General features: G+C 44.3%; 1 long non-coding RNA gene across 2 annotated transcripts; it reads left to right on the forward strand.

Annotated features, from left to right (window-relative positions):
- Positions 1-2,655: 2,655 nt before the first annotated feature.
- LOC132813391 (uncharacterized) lies at positions 2,656-15,249 on the forward strand. 2 transcript variants are annotated; one of them, XR_009644061.1, is made up of 2 exons: positions 2,656-5,193; positions 13,895-15,249. It is a non-coding gene; the product is annotated as an uncharacterized LOC132813391 (long non-coding RNA). The 2 variants fall into 2 exon arrangements; XR_009644062.1 differs by having other exon boundaries at positions 2,656-3,722.
- Positions 15,250-18,215: the final 2,966 nt, after the last annotated feature.

Genomic DNA, 18,215 nt, shown 5'->3' on the forward strand with positions numbered 1-18,215 from the left:
ATGACTGATGGTGAAAGGTCGGAGAGGAGGGTGAAGTGGATAGGTGGTAGGACAGCTGGAACCCTCAAACTATACAGCATCAACGTTGACTTCACTAATTTCCAAATCTCCCCTCCCCAACCTCAACCCAGATCCAACTTAGCACTGCCCTCTTGAACTGTGCTAACTGTCCATCTTCCTTTCCACCTACCCACTCCACCCTCCCCTCCGACATATCACAATAAATCCCATTTATATCTTCCTATCGCCCTCCCAGTGTCCCTCCCACCAGCCCATCTCCTACCCTCCGAATTCTCTTTCAGCCCCCTGTTCCCCCCGCCACATTCCTGACGATGAGTTGATTCCTGATGTGTCGATTGTCCTGCTCTTCGAATGCTGCCTGATCTGTTGTGCCTTTCCGGCCTCTCAGTTCTCAACTATTAGAGACTGAGCAGCTCCCGTATCTTGGAAAATTATAACTACTTGTATTTCCCCCACACCCCGTTTTTCCTTAGTAAGGTTTATCTACGGAGGCAAATTCTTTATACAGACCAGGCACTGCCTCCATACCCAGCCCCTGCCTGTGCAGTGCACTCTCCTGCAGCTCCTCGGCTCCACTTCGGGTCTCCTTTAACAGGTTCACTAATACCATTGGCTTAAACTCTTTTACCACATCTTTTCCCAAAGTGTCTTCCTTCAATGCCCAGCACTGTGTGTCCCAGCTTACTGCAGTGAAAACACCTTTTCACAGTGCCCTTCTTAAACCATCGGCACTGTAATTTTTATGTGTTCCACTACATTATTGTCAGAACAACTGAGGCCTTTCACTTCCTTTCAACCCCTTGGACTTGTTTTTTCATCTGTGGTAAACTATTGCCAGTGTGCCTTTCTCTATGTTTTGCAGTGCAGGATCTCCCCTTCTCTCAATTTTTATCACCCACAAGATGAAATCCTCCCAGAAGCTAAATTTCATCTCATGCACCAAAGCATCTCATCTGCCCTTTCTGCTACGCTTCTCACTTCTTGAACTTTTTGTTCATTCACATGAATTCTTACCATCTCTGGAAGTGAGTCTTTTAACTCCTCCCTTCGAGCCTCACAGGTCTTATCCATTTTTAAAGCCTGCATCCTTCTATCAAAATGACTGTGTTTAATTCTTTCAAACTCAATATAAGTCTGACCTGGTTCTGTCTCTATATTTCTGAACTGCTGTCTATATTCTTCTTGTACGAATTCATAAGCACTCAAAATAACCTGTTTGCATCTGCATAATCTCTTGCTCCCTCATGAGACAGCACGGCACATACCTTTCAAGCTGTACCCACCAGCTTAGTCTGAACTAGCATTAGCTACAGGTTCACTGGACATGCCATCTGCCGAGCCAGTTTTGCAAATGAAATAGAAGTGGTTTTGGCATTTTTCGCACCGAAATATGGCAATGTATTAACATAGTTGTATACATCCCTACATTATCCCTTCATCTTTATCCTGCTAATTTAACTTTCTTATCTAATTCCAAACTTCTGAATTTCAAATTCTCCCTCTCTTCCTTTTTCCTCTGTTTCTCTTTCTCTATCTTCTCTCTCTTTCTGTTTCTTTCTTTATCTTCTAACTCCAGTTGTCATATTTGCAATTTAAGTTTCTCGAACTCGACTGCAGTTTCCTGCTTCTCTGATGGACCAAAGTGCTTGACCAACTCCATTATGATGACAGCTTTCCTTTTGTCTCTGGTGAAACCTAATTCTAACCTACATGTTAATTCTAGAAGTATGCCCTTCCTTTGTCTTTCTACACTTTCTTGGCAAATTTGGGAACCACCTTCAAACCTCAGAACCTCTTTAGTAATATTAAAAACCATTTCTTTTAATTTAACCAACAACAAGGAAACAAAATTAAATGAATTTTCTCACCTGTTTTATTTGAAGATCTACGTCACTAACTGCCAAGTGATGGAATCTGCTGGGACCTTTTGTACGCCAAAGCTGTTCAAATCTGTCTAAATCCTATACGACAAGCCCTCAAACTGTTATGATGTCGATGTTGAACTCCTTGTTAATTAAAACCACACACCCAGAAAAGCTCATCTCACCTCGTAATCTGTTAAAACACGAGTGACAAAGTAGTCGCAAATTCCACTATTAAGAGAAAAAGAACAATTAATAAGTATGTATTTTAACTCGCTGAGCTTGATGGTTTGTTTTCAGATGTTTTGTCACCATGACTAGGTGATATCATTAGTGAGAGTCTCTGGTGACGCACTGGTGGTAAGTCTCGTCTTTGTATTTCTAGGTCTTGGTTTCTTAAGGTGCATGATGTCATTTCCAGTTTTTTGTTCAAGGCAAGGTAGATAGGATCTAAATTGATGCGTTTGTTGATGTACTTCTCGCTAGAATGTCATGTTTCTAAGAACTTTCGTGCGTGGCTTTGTCCTAGGAAGTGCGTGTTGTCACAGTCAACGTGGTGTCCTTCTTTTTCTGAATGAATGGAAACTAATGATAGTGGGTCGTGTCTTTTGGTGGCCAGTTGGTGTTCATATATCCTGCTAGCACGACAACAGGACAGTCGGAAATGGAAAAAACAGATTTTATATACACTGTTTAATCAGTGTGTGTTCAGATAAGTAACACTCTTCATATGTGTATAACGCATTCTGAATGAACAACTGAGACACAGTTAACAAAAAATGATGCACATAATGAATAAAATTTTTTAAGCATTAAAACATTATTTGATCCTCATCTGAAGTGATACCTTCCCTTTCTCTCAATGTTCCCCCTTTTCTGGGATTCCCAACTCTAGTCTCTCATTTTTATCAGAATGTGTGTTAGAAATTCTTGTTTCTGGTTTCCAACCTATTTCAGTTAATCCCCTTTCTACCAGGAATTAAATATATTGGTCTGTTGGGTTCTTTCCAAAACTAGTGTCTGTCATATTATTGGAGAGGAAAGTTATGGCATCAGACCCAGCGTTTGAACATATTGCTCTGTTGTACGTGCACTGTACAAAGGACCACAGCACACAGGAATTGCCAAAAGATTGAGGGAAGTACATCTACTTCTTTCGATAATATAGTTTTCTCATTTTCCACATCTCCATATCTATATCCTCTCTCTCGTTCTCCCTTTGTATCTAGTTAATAAATCCACCAATCTTCGTGGCCCATCTCACAAAACTCATTCTTTCATTTTATACGTAATGCTTTCTTCAAGATGTAATGTGGTTATAATGAAGCAATGTAACTACAAAGACAGGCGGGAGGAGCTGGTCAGAGTTAATTGGAAGGGGAGCTGAGCAGGAAAGACCATGGAGCAGCAATAGCAGGAGTTTCTGGGGATAATTCGGAAGATAATACCAGAAATGCAACCCCAAGCTGATGAAACATACTCATGGGAGGACAAGGCAGCCAAGAGTGATAAGGCATCAAACCAAAAGAGGAAACATGCAATGTGGTGAAGATGATTGGGAATCCAGAGAATTAACTGGCTCTGAAACTACATAACTCTGGTATCACTGACACTACAGAGCTCTTAATCATTGTCAGGGAGAGAAACAGAGGAAACACATTCACTTTAAACACAGAAGATGGCATTTCTCAAGGAATAAGATTCAGGTGAATTAAACATTTGAATTAACATCAGTTAAATGCTTTTGCAGAATGTGTCAGATTGGAGGCAAGACCCGGGGAGACAGACCCTCAGCAGAATGAGAGTTTGAAATTGAAGTATTACCACATCAGAAACCAGGTGAGGTCACTGAGTACAGGACTGATGGGTGAATGGCCTCAGTGAGAATTGGGGAACAGACAGCAGAATTGCATTGCAGATATTGCAGCTGGAAACTGTATTCATGTAGTGCTGGAGACCACAGCAGCAGGAGAAGCAGACCTGCATTCAGCCACAACCTGTAACTTTTTGCCAGGATAACACCTCAGTCTGTCATTACAATAAACACCATCTATGGCTCAGTGACGAGTGTGGGTGAACATGTCAGAGTCAGAATCACATGAACCTTAACCTGATGCTAACTCATTAAAGCTACCAGACTTGACCAACAGATCTGAACGAAGCCCTGCAGTCCTGCCACATTCAGTTATAAATGGTGATGGACGATTAAACAAATGACTGGAGGAGAGGGCTCCACAAACATCCCCATCCTAAATAATGGAACAGACCTGCACATCAGTGTAAAAGAGAAGGATGTTTTATCTGCACCATCCTCTGCCAGAAGTGTTGAGTCGATGATACAGCTCACCCTCATCATGATGCCCACAAAATCACAGACGCCAGTCTTCAAATATTTCGAATTGCTGCATGTGAGATGAATAAACAGCTGAACACAGTAGATACGACAAAGGCAATGGGTCCTGACCCCATTCCTGCAATAGGACTGAAGACTTGTGCTACACAACAAGCCGTGTCCCTGGGGAAGCTGTTTCATTCCAGCTCCAACTCTGACATCTCCCTGGCAATGTGGAAAATTACTCAGCTGTGTCCAGTCCCCTAAGAGGGGAATAATTACAATCTGACCAATTATCACTCCCTCATTCCCATCACGACCGTCAAATTGTTGGGAGTTCTTTTTGACAGAACTGTCAAGCAGCATAGAAATACCCTGCTCAGTGTGGTTTTCGACAGGTCCCCATGTGGAGATGGTGCTGTTGTGGAAATATCACTGGATTACTAATCCAGACCAGGATAATGCTCTGGCAGCGGTTGGAAGTTAAAAACAATTAATAAAATATCGAGATCTAAAACCTGGGGTCAGTAACAGTGACCTTGAAGCCAATATCGATTGTAAACAGAATTTCCTTCTCCAATGTACTTTTAGGAAGTGAATCTCCCATGATTTCCTGGGCTGGCCTAAAACAGACTCCAAAGACCCTGACGTGTGATAAACATTTCAATGGTCTCTGAAACGGCCAAGCAAGGCCACTCATTTGTATCAAACTGCTCCGAGGTCTGAAAGGATGAAACCGGACAGAACACCCGGCCTCAGCAGCAATGTGGGAAAAGGGAATGGGAACACAGTCCTGTCGACCCTGCAGAAACCTCCTTACTAACACCTGAGAGCTTGTGACAGCATTTTACAGAGCTTTTCCACAGACTGCACAGAAACATCGGGAATGGAAAACACATTTGGCCTCCCCATTCTAAGTTCATGGAAAAAAAAATCTCCTCAATATACTTACCCCACACGATATACATATCTGTTAATGTGAGTAACCTTGGGAAGCTATAAAATAGGCGGTGCAGTAGTATGTTTGGTTCATCGAGTTGCTAACCAATTCAATATAATTTCCATACCATACTCCTGCTCTCCCACCATCCCTTTACTGTCTCTAAATCCGTATTTATATTCAGTGACTCAGTTTCCAGGTGCGAACGAATTCCCCAGGTTCCCCAGTCAGTGAGTGCAGATATTTATTATCATCTCAATGCAGAGTGACTGCCTGTACCTAATACTGTGGCCCCTTGTTTTAGAAGTCCCAGCCAGGGGAATTATCATCCCTGCTTCCAATCTGTCTCACTTTGTCAGAGTTTTGTAAATTTCACTGAGATCTCCACTTATTTTCCTAAACCCCATGGAATACTGGCCCAGTCACCACCAAACTCTGCTCTCACAACAAGCCTGTCATCCCAGAGATCAGTCTGGTCATCCGTCACTGCTCTCCCTCAATGTCAGGTTTTCCTTTATTAGGTAAGGAGACCAAAACTGCACACAATACTGCACAATGTTCGAGATGATATCTTACCAAGGCCCTGTACAGCTGCACTGAGACACCCTTTCTCCTGGACTCGCATCCCCCTGAAATGAAGGTCAACACACCATTTATCTTCTTTACTGCTTTCTGTTTCTGCAATATTGCTTTCAGCGACATATGTACAATGAGATGCAGATCCTTTTCCGTGTTATAGCTCCCCACTTGGTGGGTCTGTGTACACTGGTCAGCGTGTCAATGCCATGCCCAGTATTGACTTCTGGTTACAGAACTCACTGCGCTGCAGGGACCTCAGAGGTTGATGCAAAAGGAAACAACAAAAAGGAGCATCTGTCCCTTTGTAAATCAACGTGTTTCAACCAATCCCTTTCAAATTGTAGGATTCCAGTTTATCATTTCCCCCAAAGGGCACACCGTCACCTCTATCCACATTGTTCTCCATCTGTCACGTATTTACCCATTCACTCCATTTGTCTTAGTCTTCTTGGTGCTTTTTTATATCCTCCGCACCCACTCACAATCCCACATCCATTAGTGCTGTCAGCAGGCTGGGATGTATTGTATCTGATTCCAGCAACCAAATATTTAAAGGACATTGTGAACAGCTGGGCCCCAAACACCGATCTCTGTGATACCTCAGCAACCGTCCTCTGTTAATTTCTATTTCTGTATTTCGTCAATCTGGGTGTCACTGGCTGGGCCAGCATTTATTGCCTGTCCCTAGTTGCTCTTGAGAAGGTGGTGGTGAGCTGCCTTGTTGAACACCGCAGTCCACCTGCTGTGGTTGACCTCCAGTGCCATTAGGGAGAGAATCCCAGGATTCTGACCCAGCGACTGTGAAGGAGCTGTGATATATTTCCAAGTCAGGATGGTGAATGGCTTGGAGGGGAACCTAAAGATGATGGTATTTCCATACATCTGGAGCCCTTGTCCTTCTAGATAGAAGTGTTCGTGAGTTGGGAAGATGGTTTCTGAGGATCTTTGGTGAATCATTTCATTGCAGCATGTGGATAGTAAAACACTGCTGCTGCTGCGTGTTGATGGTGGAGCATTGTGGGTGAAGGGCCAGTCAAACTGTCTGCTTTGTCCTGGATGGTATAAAGCTTCTGGAGTGTTGTTGGGGCTGCACTCATCCAGGCAAACTGGGAGTCTTCTATCGCACTTCTGACCTATATTGTATTGACATGCATTGTAGATGATGGACAGAATTTTGGAAGTCAGGATGTGAGTTACTCGCCGCAGCATTCCTAGCTTCAGACTTGCTCTTATAGTTACAGTGTTCATGTGGGGAGACCAGTGAGTTTCTAAGCAATGATTACCCACCAGGACTTTGATACTGGGGGATTCAGTGATAGTAACATCATTGAATGCCAAGGGGCAGGTTAGATTGTATTTTATTGGTGATGGTCATGGTCTGGCATTCGTGTGGGCTGAATATTACTTGCCACTTGCCAGCCTGGATACTGTCCATTTCTTGTCGTGTTTGAACATGGACTGCTTCAGTATCTGAGGAGCCACAAATGTTGCAGAACATTGTACAATCATTGGCGAACATCCCCACTTCTGACCTTAACATGGAGGGAAGGTCATTGATGAAGCAGCCCTGAAGAAGTTTCTGTTCACTGCTCGAGGGACTCCTACAGACATGGAGCTGAGTTGACTGACCTTCATCAACCACGACCATCTTCCTACGTGTCAGGTATGATTCTAAGCAGCGGGGTGTTTGCCTCTGATACCCATTGATTCCAGTGTTGCTAAGGCCCCTTGATACCACACTTGGTCGAAGGCAGCCTTGATTTAAAGGGCTGTCACTCTCACCCCACCTCTGTAATTCAGCTCTTTTGTCCATGTTTGAATCAAGGTAATGAGATCCGGAGCTGAGTGGTCCTGGGGGAGCCCAACCTGGTCATCATTGACCAGGGTATTGCTGAGCAGGTTGCTGCTTAAAAGCACTGAGACCTTCCACCACTTTACTGATGATCGAGAGTAGGCTGATGGAGTTGTAATTGGCCAGATTGGATTTGTTCTGCTTTTTATATACAGGAGATACTTGGGGTAATTTTCCACATAATCAGGAAAAGCCATTGTTGTAACTGTATTGAACGAGTTTGTTTAGGGGAGTGGCAAGGTATGGAGCACAAGTTTTCGGTACTATTGCCAGAATGCTGTCAGAGTATGGACCCTTTGAGTATTCAGTATCTCCAACTCGAATTGGTTGATGACTGGTAACTGAATCGCTGAGGACCACTGGAGGAGGCTGAAATGGATCATCCACTCAACATTTCTGACTGAAGGTTGTTACGAATGCATCAGCCTTATCTTATACACTGAAGTGCTGGGCTCTTCCATCATGGAGGAAGGGGTTATTTGTGAAACCTCTTCCTCCAGTGAATTGTTTAATTGTCTCCAACGTTTCTCGACTAGATGTGGAAGGACTGCAGAGCTTGGATCTGATCCTTTGCTTATGGGATCACTTAGCTCTGTTTATCACTTACTGCTTATGCTGTTTGGTGCACACAAGTAGTCCTGTTTGGTGGCTTCACCAGGCTGACACTTCATTGTCAGGTTTGCCTGGTGCTGCTCCTGCCATCCTGCACATCCATTGAACCAATGTTGATCCTCTGGATTGATGGTAATTGTTGCGAGGGGGGTATGCCAGGTCATGAGGTTGTGTGGCTGTACAATTCTGCTCCTATAGATGAACCACAGCACCTTATGGACACCCAGACTTGAACTGTTAGATCTGTTCGAAGTCTGCCCTATTTCGCACTGTGATAGTACCTCCCAAAATGGTGAATGTTATTCTCAATGTGCAGGTGTGACTTTGTCTCCTCAATGACTATGCGGTGGTCACTCTTACCGATACTGTCATGGACAGATACTTCTGCAATTGGCAGTTTAGTAAGGCTGTGGTCAAGTGTATATTTTCCTCTTGTTGGTTCCTTCACTGCCTGCCGCAGAACCACTCTAGCAGTTATATCCTTGAGGACCCAGCCTTCTCGATCAATAATGCTGTAGCTGAGACACTGTTGGGGGTGAACATTGAAATACCCCACCCAGAATGCTACCCTCAGTGCTTCCTCCAAGTGTTGGTCAGCATGGAGGAGTACTGATACATCAGTTGAGAGATGCTGGTACTTGGTAATCAGCAGGAGGTTTCCTTTCCCAAATGCAAACTAATGCCATGGGATACGGAGTCACTGTTGAGGACTCCAAGAGCAATTCCCTTCTAACTGCATCCCACTGTGCCGCCACCTCTGCTGTGTCCATCCTGCTGATGAGACAGGACATATCCGGGGAAGGTGATGGGGTGTCTAGGTCATAGTCATACTCACAGAATCATACCTTACAGACAATGTCAGGCTGTTGATTGATGAGTCTGTTTATTTCTATTCACTGTTTACTGCCAGCTGTCCCATTCTCGAAACATGCCCATATATTCGCCCCAATCCACTCAGATTTGATATTGCAAATTGGGCTTGGAGCTTTACCAACATTTTCCTAAAAATCAAAATGTTTTACATCCATTGCTGCTCTTTCATTTGTCAGCCAGTCTGCTTCTCAAACATAATTCCCATTTCATAAATCTATGTTAGTGTTGTCTATGACTATTACTTTCAGCCACAATAATTTCTGCTAAACCATTTACTTACTATGTCCTATGTTCCACGTACTCTATCATTTTCCCACACCAGACTTGGTTTTCCTTATATTGTTAGAAAGTTTTGTGAAGACAGAACTGAAGTAGTGGCTTCATAGTTCTGCCATTTCCCTGTTCCCCATTCTCCATTCTCTGGTTCCAAACTGTAAGGAAACTACACTTGTTTTCTCATATTTCTCACATTGACATCATTTAACAAGCTATTACAGTTCACACTTATAACCCTTATGAATATAACTCTTCAGAAACCCATCAATTCCTGCCTTAAAATGCTCCAATAATTGACCTTCCACATGGTACACTCACAGGAGCAAAGACTCTGTGCCAACAGAAGGACAGCACGATCTATATTAGTCCCACTTTCTACAGCAGTCCCATAGCCTGGAATGTTATGACACTTCCAAGTGCTTGTCCAAGTACTTTTTAACGATTGTGAGGTTACTCGTGATAATTCCCCTCTCAGGAAGTAATCCCAGAAGCCCACACCTCGAGGTGAAAAAATGTTTGAATCATCTCTGAACCTCAAACTTTTCACTATAAAAGTGTGCTCCTTTGTTCTTGACCCTCTGACTAAAAGGAACAGTTGCTGTCTATCCCCCCTGTCCGTGTCGCTTATAATCTTATCCTTCTGAATCACTGACTCCTCAGCTTTCTCTGCTCCAAAGTAAACAACCCGAGCTTATCCAGCCTCTCTCCATAGCTGATATGCTCTACCCCAGGGGACATCCTGGTGAATCACCTCTGCACCCTCTCCAGTACAATCACATCCTTCCTGGAATGTGGCTCCCAGAGCTACATACAGTATTCCATTTTGGCCGAACCAAAGCCCTGGAAGGTCTTATGTCTACACCCTGATTAGGAAACACAATACTCAAGGTCCAATTCTTAACTAGTCCATTAACCTGCCCAGCAGAAAGTGAGGACTGCAGATGCTGGAGATCAGTGCTTTAAAAATGTGTTGCTGGAAAAGCGCAGCAGGTCAGGCAGCATCAAAGGAGCAGAATCGCCGTTTCGAGCATAAGCCATTCTTCAGGAACCTGCCCTAAACATCGATTCTCCTGCTCCTTTGATGCTGCCTGACCGGCTGAGCTTTTCCAGCAACACATTTTTAAGCATTAACCTGTCCAGTCACATTCAGGGAAGTGTAGAGAAGCATAATCTGAGCTTCCCAGTGTGCTGCCATTCATTGAGTCCTCCCCTGCCTGGTTCCTTCTCCCAATGTTCATCACCTCATATTTATCAAGGTAACATTGTACCTGTTATTGATCTGCCCATCTGACCATTTCATCTGCATCTTCCTGTAACTTAAGGCCTTCCTCCTCACTGCGAACCAACCGGTCAATCTTTATGTCAAATGTCCACTTACTTATCACACCTCCCTGCCTCTCCACCTTGCCCCCTCCACATTCACATTTGTTTTTGTTATGAATAACACAAACAATAAGGGATGCAGCACTGCTCCCTGTGGTGCACCAGGTCTCCAGTCACACAAACAGCTTTCTCTCACTACCCTCTGCCTCCCGCCACTAAGACAATTTTCGTTGTAACTTGTCAAGTTATCATTTATATTGTGAGATTTTACATTATTTTTCAGTTTCCCAGCTGGAAATTTGTCAAAGGCTTTCCTACAAAGCTAAAGAATCGACCTCCTCAAACTAATTCAATCAAATCCATTAGGTGCCACTTCCTTCTGATAAAGTCATGATGATTATCCCTGATCAGACCTTTCGACTCTTATTGGAGTTCAATTTTCTCCTTCCCTATTTTCTCCAGTAGTTTCCTTAACAGTGACCTAGTACCCGCTCGTCTATAGTTCCCTGGTCTATCTCTCCCACCCGAACTGTGAAGTGGAATCGTGTTAGCAGTTCTCCAGTTCTCTGGCACCTCCCCTATGGTCAGAGCCTAATTAAAATATTTAGTCAGGGTCTTTCCTCCATTCACCCCAACAGCCGCCTGTGATAAAATTCATTCAGACATGGAGATAGGTCCAAATTTATACAGAACAAAGCCTCAAATCCTTTCTCGTATTTTACATCAATCTGTTCAAGAGTTTCCCCATCCATCTCCTTGAATTCTGTACTTGTCTTCTCCGTCTCTAAAGTAAAATAGATGTGAAGGTCTCATGTTACAATCCATCAATGTTCTCCAGCTTGACACACAGATTGCCCCTTTGGTTTCTAATGGACACTAACTGTTTGCTGATGATTCTGCTCTACTTGTCCGTGTAGAATATTGTGGGATTCTCCCAGATCTCGCCTACTTGTACTTCTCCATGTCCCTGTTATTCAGTCCCCTCTGTGTTTCTAAGTTTCACTGCAACCACCTCTCATGTTTCAAAACTCGAGATCACAGGGTGAGTTTCCACATCAGAAAATCTTGCCGTTTTAGGGATGAATCTGAATAATACCTTTTGCAGTTCCTCTGTAGTCAATATCTTATTTCTTAGATTGGGACTCCGAACAATACAAAATACTGTCATGAACACTCGATACAACGGTGCATGACGTCTTCTATATTCCAATTACAATCACCTGAATGTAAAACTAATTTTTTCTTTGCTATTTTCATATGTTCTTCCTAATACCTCTCGCTTTAACCTTTGTTATGAGCTTACTTTGTGAGTTTTTTAAAAAATCTCATGAATATTCAACTCTACGTTATCCATTGGTTCTTCATTGCCTATGTCCACAAGAATCATCTTCAAACCATTCCAAAAAAATGTTTGCCACTTCTGGTTTTCTTTTCATCGGTATATTCTCACACTCCCAAGTTATGTTATTACCTTCTACATATGTAGTCGCATGTTCTTTGTAATCGAGTCCAACAGACACCCGACTGCGGATGACAAGATAACTGCTCTGTAGTTCACCCCTCTCCATCTTCATCCTTTCTTAAACTGTTGGATAATATTTGTAACCTTTGCCTTATACAGATTGGCTAAATGACGTTCGAGAGTGTGTCAGAAGATAAAGTAAAAATCCGCGATGCAATGAACATGTCTATTGCTGCTTCCTCATAAATCCTTGTATGAAGTACATCTGGTCTGTCAGATTTATAAATACTCAATCCAGCTTTCTTTTCAAAGATGACCTCAACATTGATAAGAATAATCTTAGACGTTACTTACACAAGTCCCATGGTCACTTGGTATTTCTGGAAGAATTTCTGGACATTCTTGCAATGAAGATAGACGCAAATAAACTGTTTCTTTTCCGAGATTTCTCTGTTCTCTGCAATAAACTATCCTGAACGCATACCAACTGTTCCACATTTGACCTTGTTTTTATTTTTTTTCATACATTGATAGATGCTTTTTAGCAGTTTTTATGTTTTTCTTTCGTTTGCATGCTTTTTCTCTTTTCGATTTTCTTCTCAGTTTCTTGGCCATCCTTTGCTGGGTCCTACATTTCTCTGAATCCACTGGATTACAGCAACTTGGCATTTTTATAAGCTGCCTCCTTTCATCAAATAGGTAAGTGAAGGTGGGGTTGAAAGTGATACTCGGAGAGGAGGGTGGGCCAGATTGATAGCAAGGAAGGTGGACGCATAGGAATGTACAAAAGGGTGGTGCTGACTTGGAGGGTTGGAGTGGGATAGGGTGGGATTAGTGGAAATGGGGGAATCCACTATGATCCCCTGTGTTTGGAAGGTCCCAAGGCAGAAGAGGAGGCTTTCTTCCTGCAGGTTTCTGGTGGCTCAGGTTTGGCGATGGAGTAGGTCCAGGACCCTCATGTCCTTGGCAGAGTGGGAAGGGGAGTTAAAGTGCTCAGCCACAAGGCGATGGAATTGTTCAATGTGGCTGTCACAGAGATGTTCTCTGAAATGTTCCACAAGTTGACCTTCTGCCTCGCCAATGTAGAGAAGAACACATTGGGTTCAATGGATGCAGTAGATGAGGCGGTCTGTCTCCCTTCATCACTTATCACTTTCAACCCCACCTTCATCTACCTACCGCAATCCCTGCTAACCTCCCCCCTGTCTCACCCCCTTCTCATTTATCCCTCAGCCCCCTTGGCCCATAAGCTTCATTCCTGATGAAGGCCTTATGCCCGAAACATCGATTTATCTGCTCTTAGTATGCTGCCTGACTGTGCTTTTCCATCACCACACTCTTCGCCTCTGACCTCCAGCATCTGTAGTCCCGACTTTCTCCTCACACCTTGACGGCTTGCATGACTCATATTTATAACAGTTACTTCAAATTAAACAAAATCTGTCGTGTACTCAAACAGCATAAAAGAAAACCGATACATTGTGGTCACTGTTCCCAAAATGTCCTTTACAGCAAATTTTTCAATTAGCTCTTCTGATCACTCAACACCAATTCCTAAATCACCTGATCTCGAGCTCAGTGCTTAACATAATGCTCATGTAAACCATCTCACACGTGGTCTTGAAATCCATTTTTCCCAGCATTAGCATTCAATTGGGTTAACAAAGTTTAGATATAATTTAAACATATATCATACTGCAGTACCCACAAATGTACATATCTCATTTCCTGTTTTATAACATGCCCTGCATTTGTATTGCAGCTTTCACTTTGCTCCTCCTTGCTGGTTTTGCGATCCACCTTACTAGATTCTGCGGAATCTGAGCGATGTGGGCTCTGGGGAGATTGATGGTAGAGATCATCTCGCTACATCATTTATGATCTTCTCAAACTTTAAGTTCTCCAGATCTCCCGTTATGCTGATGGAGTAGAGAAGGACAATGATCTTCCAACAATGTTCTGTATTCCCCCAGAGAGCTGAGACTGCTCTAACCTGGGTCGGAACTTTACAATAGGCTGGTAAAGTGTTGCTGCTTCTGTACAGGAAGATTACATCTGGAGTAGTGTGTACAGATTTAGCCTCTTCTCTGAAGAAAGGATGTTGTTATATTGGAAGCAGCTCAGAGATGGTTCCCTCAACTGATTCCTGCAATGAAGGTGCTGGCTTATAACGAAAGGATGATCAAGTTGACCCAGTAGCCATTGGAGTTTACAAAAATTAAAGATGATCTTATTTGAACAAAGTTGACAGAAGGAGTTAACAAGTGAAGGGAATTACACAGATAGTGGAGGAATCCATTCCGTTCTCCAGCCTGTTACACAGGAACAACAGGAGGATATTCAGGCCTTTGACCCTGATACAACAAAACAGGATGAGGCTATTCAGCCCCTGGAGCCTGATATACATTTACAGAAGGAGGCCAATCAGCCCCTCGAGCCTATAACAGTAGGCCATGCTGCACCAGTATCCTGTTCAACAGCAACAGGAGCAGTCTATTCAGCCTCCTCAAGTCTGTAACATAGGAACTGGAAGAGGTCACACAGTGACTCGAGGTTGTTACACTGGGATAACAGGAGGCCATTCAGACCCACCGAGCCTATTGCAAGGGAATTGGATAAGGACAAAAACTATCTGAGACTTCTTTCATGAGAAACGAAGAGGTAATTTATACACGTGTTTGTTTTATGGGAATAAGAGACGACGAATCAATCCCTCGGTCCCATCTCCGGGATACATGAGGAGACCGTTCAGTATCTCCACCTGTTATGGAGAAGTATGAGAAAACCCATGAGCCCCTCAAATTGTTACACAGCAGCAGGAAGATTCCATAACCTCCCAATCCTCAAAAGCATCAACAGGAGGAGGTCATTCTGGCCTTGGAGATGGCAACATGGGAACACCAGAAAGACATCAGCCAATCGAGTTTGAATACCAGCAAGATGATGAGTCCATTCAGACATACATGGCTCTTACACAGCAATTGGAGCAGATCTCTTCAAGCCTTGTGCCCATAAAACAGGAATTCAAAGAAAACATGAAGGTTTTCGAAAGGGAAGAACTTGTAATAATGTAATACATGAGCGACTAAAGTTTAACAATAAACTATTGTAATTTAAGGCAAATTGCTAGAGTCCATTGTTCAGGACATATGCAAACTCAAACCACAATTCGTCAGAGTCAACATGGTTTTACGAAGTTCTGGACTAGTGGTGCTGGAAGAGAACAGCAGTTCAGGCCACAACCAAAGTGCAGCGAAATCGACATTTCGGGCAAAAGCCCTTCATCAGGAATAAAGGCAGAGAGCCTGAAGCGTGGAGAGATAAGCTAGAGGAGGGTGAGAATGGGCAGAAAGTAGCATAGAGTTAATGGGTGAGTGGAGGAGGGGATGAAGATGATAGGTCAGGGAGGAGAGGGTGGAGTGGATAGGTGGAAAAGGATATAGGCAGGTCGGACAAGTGCAGACAAGTCATGGGGACAGTGCTGAGCTGGAAGTTTGGAACTCGGGTGAGGTGGGAGAAGGGAAATGAGGAAACTGTTGAAGTCCACATTGATGCCCTGGGGTTGAAGTGTTCCGAGGCGAAGGTGAGGCGTTCTTCCTCCAGGCGTCTGGTGGCGAGGGAGCGGCGGTGGAAGAAGGCCCAGGACCTCCATGTCCTCGGCAGAGTGGGAGGGGGTGTTGAAATGCTGGGCCACGGTCTGGTATGGTTGATTGGTGCAGGTTTCCCCGAGATGTTCCCTAAAGCGCTCTGTTAGGAGGCGCCCAGTCTCCCCAATGTAGAGGAGACCGCATCGGGAGCAACGGATATAATAAATGATATTGGGGATGTGCAGGTAAAACTTTGATGGATGTGGAAGGCTCCTTTTGGGCCTTGGATAGAGGTGAGGGAGGAGGTGTGGGCACAGATTTTACAGTTCCTGCGGTGGCAGGGGAAAGTGCCAGGATGGGAGGGTGGGTTGTAGGGGGGCGTGGACCTGACCAGGTACTCACGGAGGGAATGGTCTTTGCAGAAGGCGGAAAGGGGTGGGGAGGGAAATATATCCCTGGTGCTGGGGTCTTTTTGGAGGTGGCGGAAAGTCAGCGGATGATTTGTCTTATGCGAAGGTTTGTAGGGTGGAAGGTGAGCACCAGGGGCGTTCTGTCCTTGTTATGGTTGGAGGGGTGGGATGTGGACGAGATGTGTTGGAGGGCATCTTTAAGCACCTGGGAAGGGAAATTGCGGTCTCTAAAGAAGGAGGTCATCTGGTGTGTTCTATGGTGGAACTGGTCCTCCTGGGAACAGATACGGCGGAGGCAGAGGAATTGGGAATACGGGATGGCATTTTTGCAAGAGGTAGGGTGGGAAGAGGGGTAATCCAGGTAGCTGTGGGAGTTGGTGGGTTTGTAAAAATGCCAGTGTCAAGACGGTCGTCATTAATGGAGATCTTCACCATGGATATCCAATCCCTCTACACCTTCATCTGCCATGACCAGGGCCTCCAAGCCTTCCGCTTTTTTCCTCTCCAGACGTCCCCAACACTACCCTTCCACCGACACTCTCATTCATTTGGCCGAACTGGTCCTCACCCTTAATAATTTCTCCTTTGAATCCTCCCACTTCCTCCAGAACAAAGGGGTAGCCATGGGCACACGTATGGAACCCAGCTATGCCTGTCTCTTTGTTGGCTACGTAGAACAGTTGATCTTCCGTAATTACACCGGCATCACTCCCCACCTCTTCCTCCGCTACATTGATGACTGCTTTGGCGCCACATCGTGCTCCCGCGAGGAAGTTGAGCAATTCATCATCTTCACAAACACATTCCACCCTGACCTTCAATTTACCTGGACCATCTCTGACACCTCCCTCACCTCTAGCCAAGGCCCTAAAGGAGCCTTTCACATTCACCAAAGTTTTATCTGCACTTCCACTAATATTATTTTTGTATCCTTTGCTCCCGATGCGGTCACATCTACATTGGGGAGACTGTGTGCCTCCTAGCAGAGCGCTTTATGGAACATTTCTGGGACACCTGCACCAATCAACCACACCACCCCATTGCCCAGCATTTCAACTCCCTCTCCTACTCCGCCGAGGACATGGAGGTCATGGGCCTCCTTCACCGCCACTCTCTCACCACTAGACGCCTGGAGGAAGAACGCCTCATCTTCAGCCTCGGAACACTTCAACCCCAGGGCATCAATGTGGACTTCAACAGTTTCCTCATTTCCCCTTCCCCCAACCTCACCCGACTTCCAAACTTCCAGCTCAGCACTGTCCCCATGACTTGTCCGGACTTGTCCAACCTGCCTGTCTCCTTTTCGACCTATCCACTCCACCCTCTCCTCTCTGACCTATCACCTTCATCCCCTCCCCCACTCATCCATTGTACTCTATGCTACTTTCTCTCCACCCCCACCCCCACTCTAGCCAATCTCGCCACGCCTCAGGCTCACTGCCTTTGTTCCTGATGAAGGGCTTTTGCCAGAAACGTCGATTTCGCTGCACGTTGAATGTTGCCTGAACTGCTGTGATTTTCCAGCGCCACTAATCCAGAATCTGGTTTCCAGCATCTGCAGTCATTGTTTTTAACCCCATGGTTTTACTAAGGCTAAATTGTGTTTGAATTGATTGCTTGAGTTACTTGAAGTTGTCACAAACAAGGTGGATTGTGGGAATCCTGGAGATGGAACATATCTGGTCTTCCTGAAGGCATCGGATATGTCGCTTCTCCAAAGAGTAAATGGTAAGATCAGACAACATGAGTTTAGGAGTAGTTTATTAGCTTGGATGGAGGATTGGTTAACCAACAAAATGTAGTCAGATGGAAAAAATGTGTCATTTTCTTTTGGCAAATGCAACTTGTGGGTTGCCTTGGATTTCAGTAATCACGCCTCAACCATTTGCAATCGTTGGTATTATGGTACTAGGTTGACGGGATAGAAAATACAATGCCGCTTTTTCAGATGACACTGACATTGGTGGGAAATTAATTCAGAATGATGATGCAAGAGATTTAAAACATATGGATAGGTTGGTTGAATGGGTCAAAATTTGGCAAGGAAAATTAAAGTGTATAAATATGGGGCTATTCAAGTTGGCCA

The sequence above is a fragment of the Hemiscyllium ocellatum genome, unplaced genomic scaffold (genome assembly GCF_020745735.1).
Source record: "Hemiscyllium ocellatum isolate sHemOce1 unplaced genomic scaffold, sHemOce1.pat.X.cur. scaffold_365_pat_ctg1, whole genome shotgun sequence".
NCBI lineage: Eukaryota > Metazoa > Chordata > Chondrichthyes > Orectolobiformes > Hemiscylliidae > Hemiscyllium > Hemiscyllium ocellatum.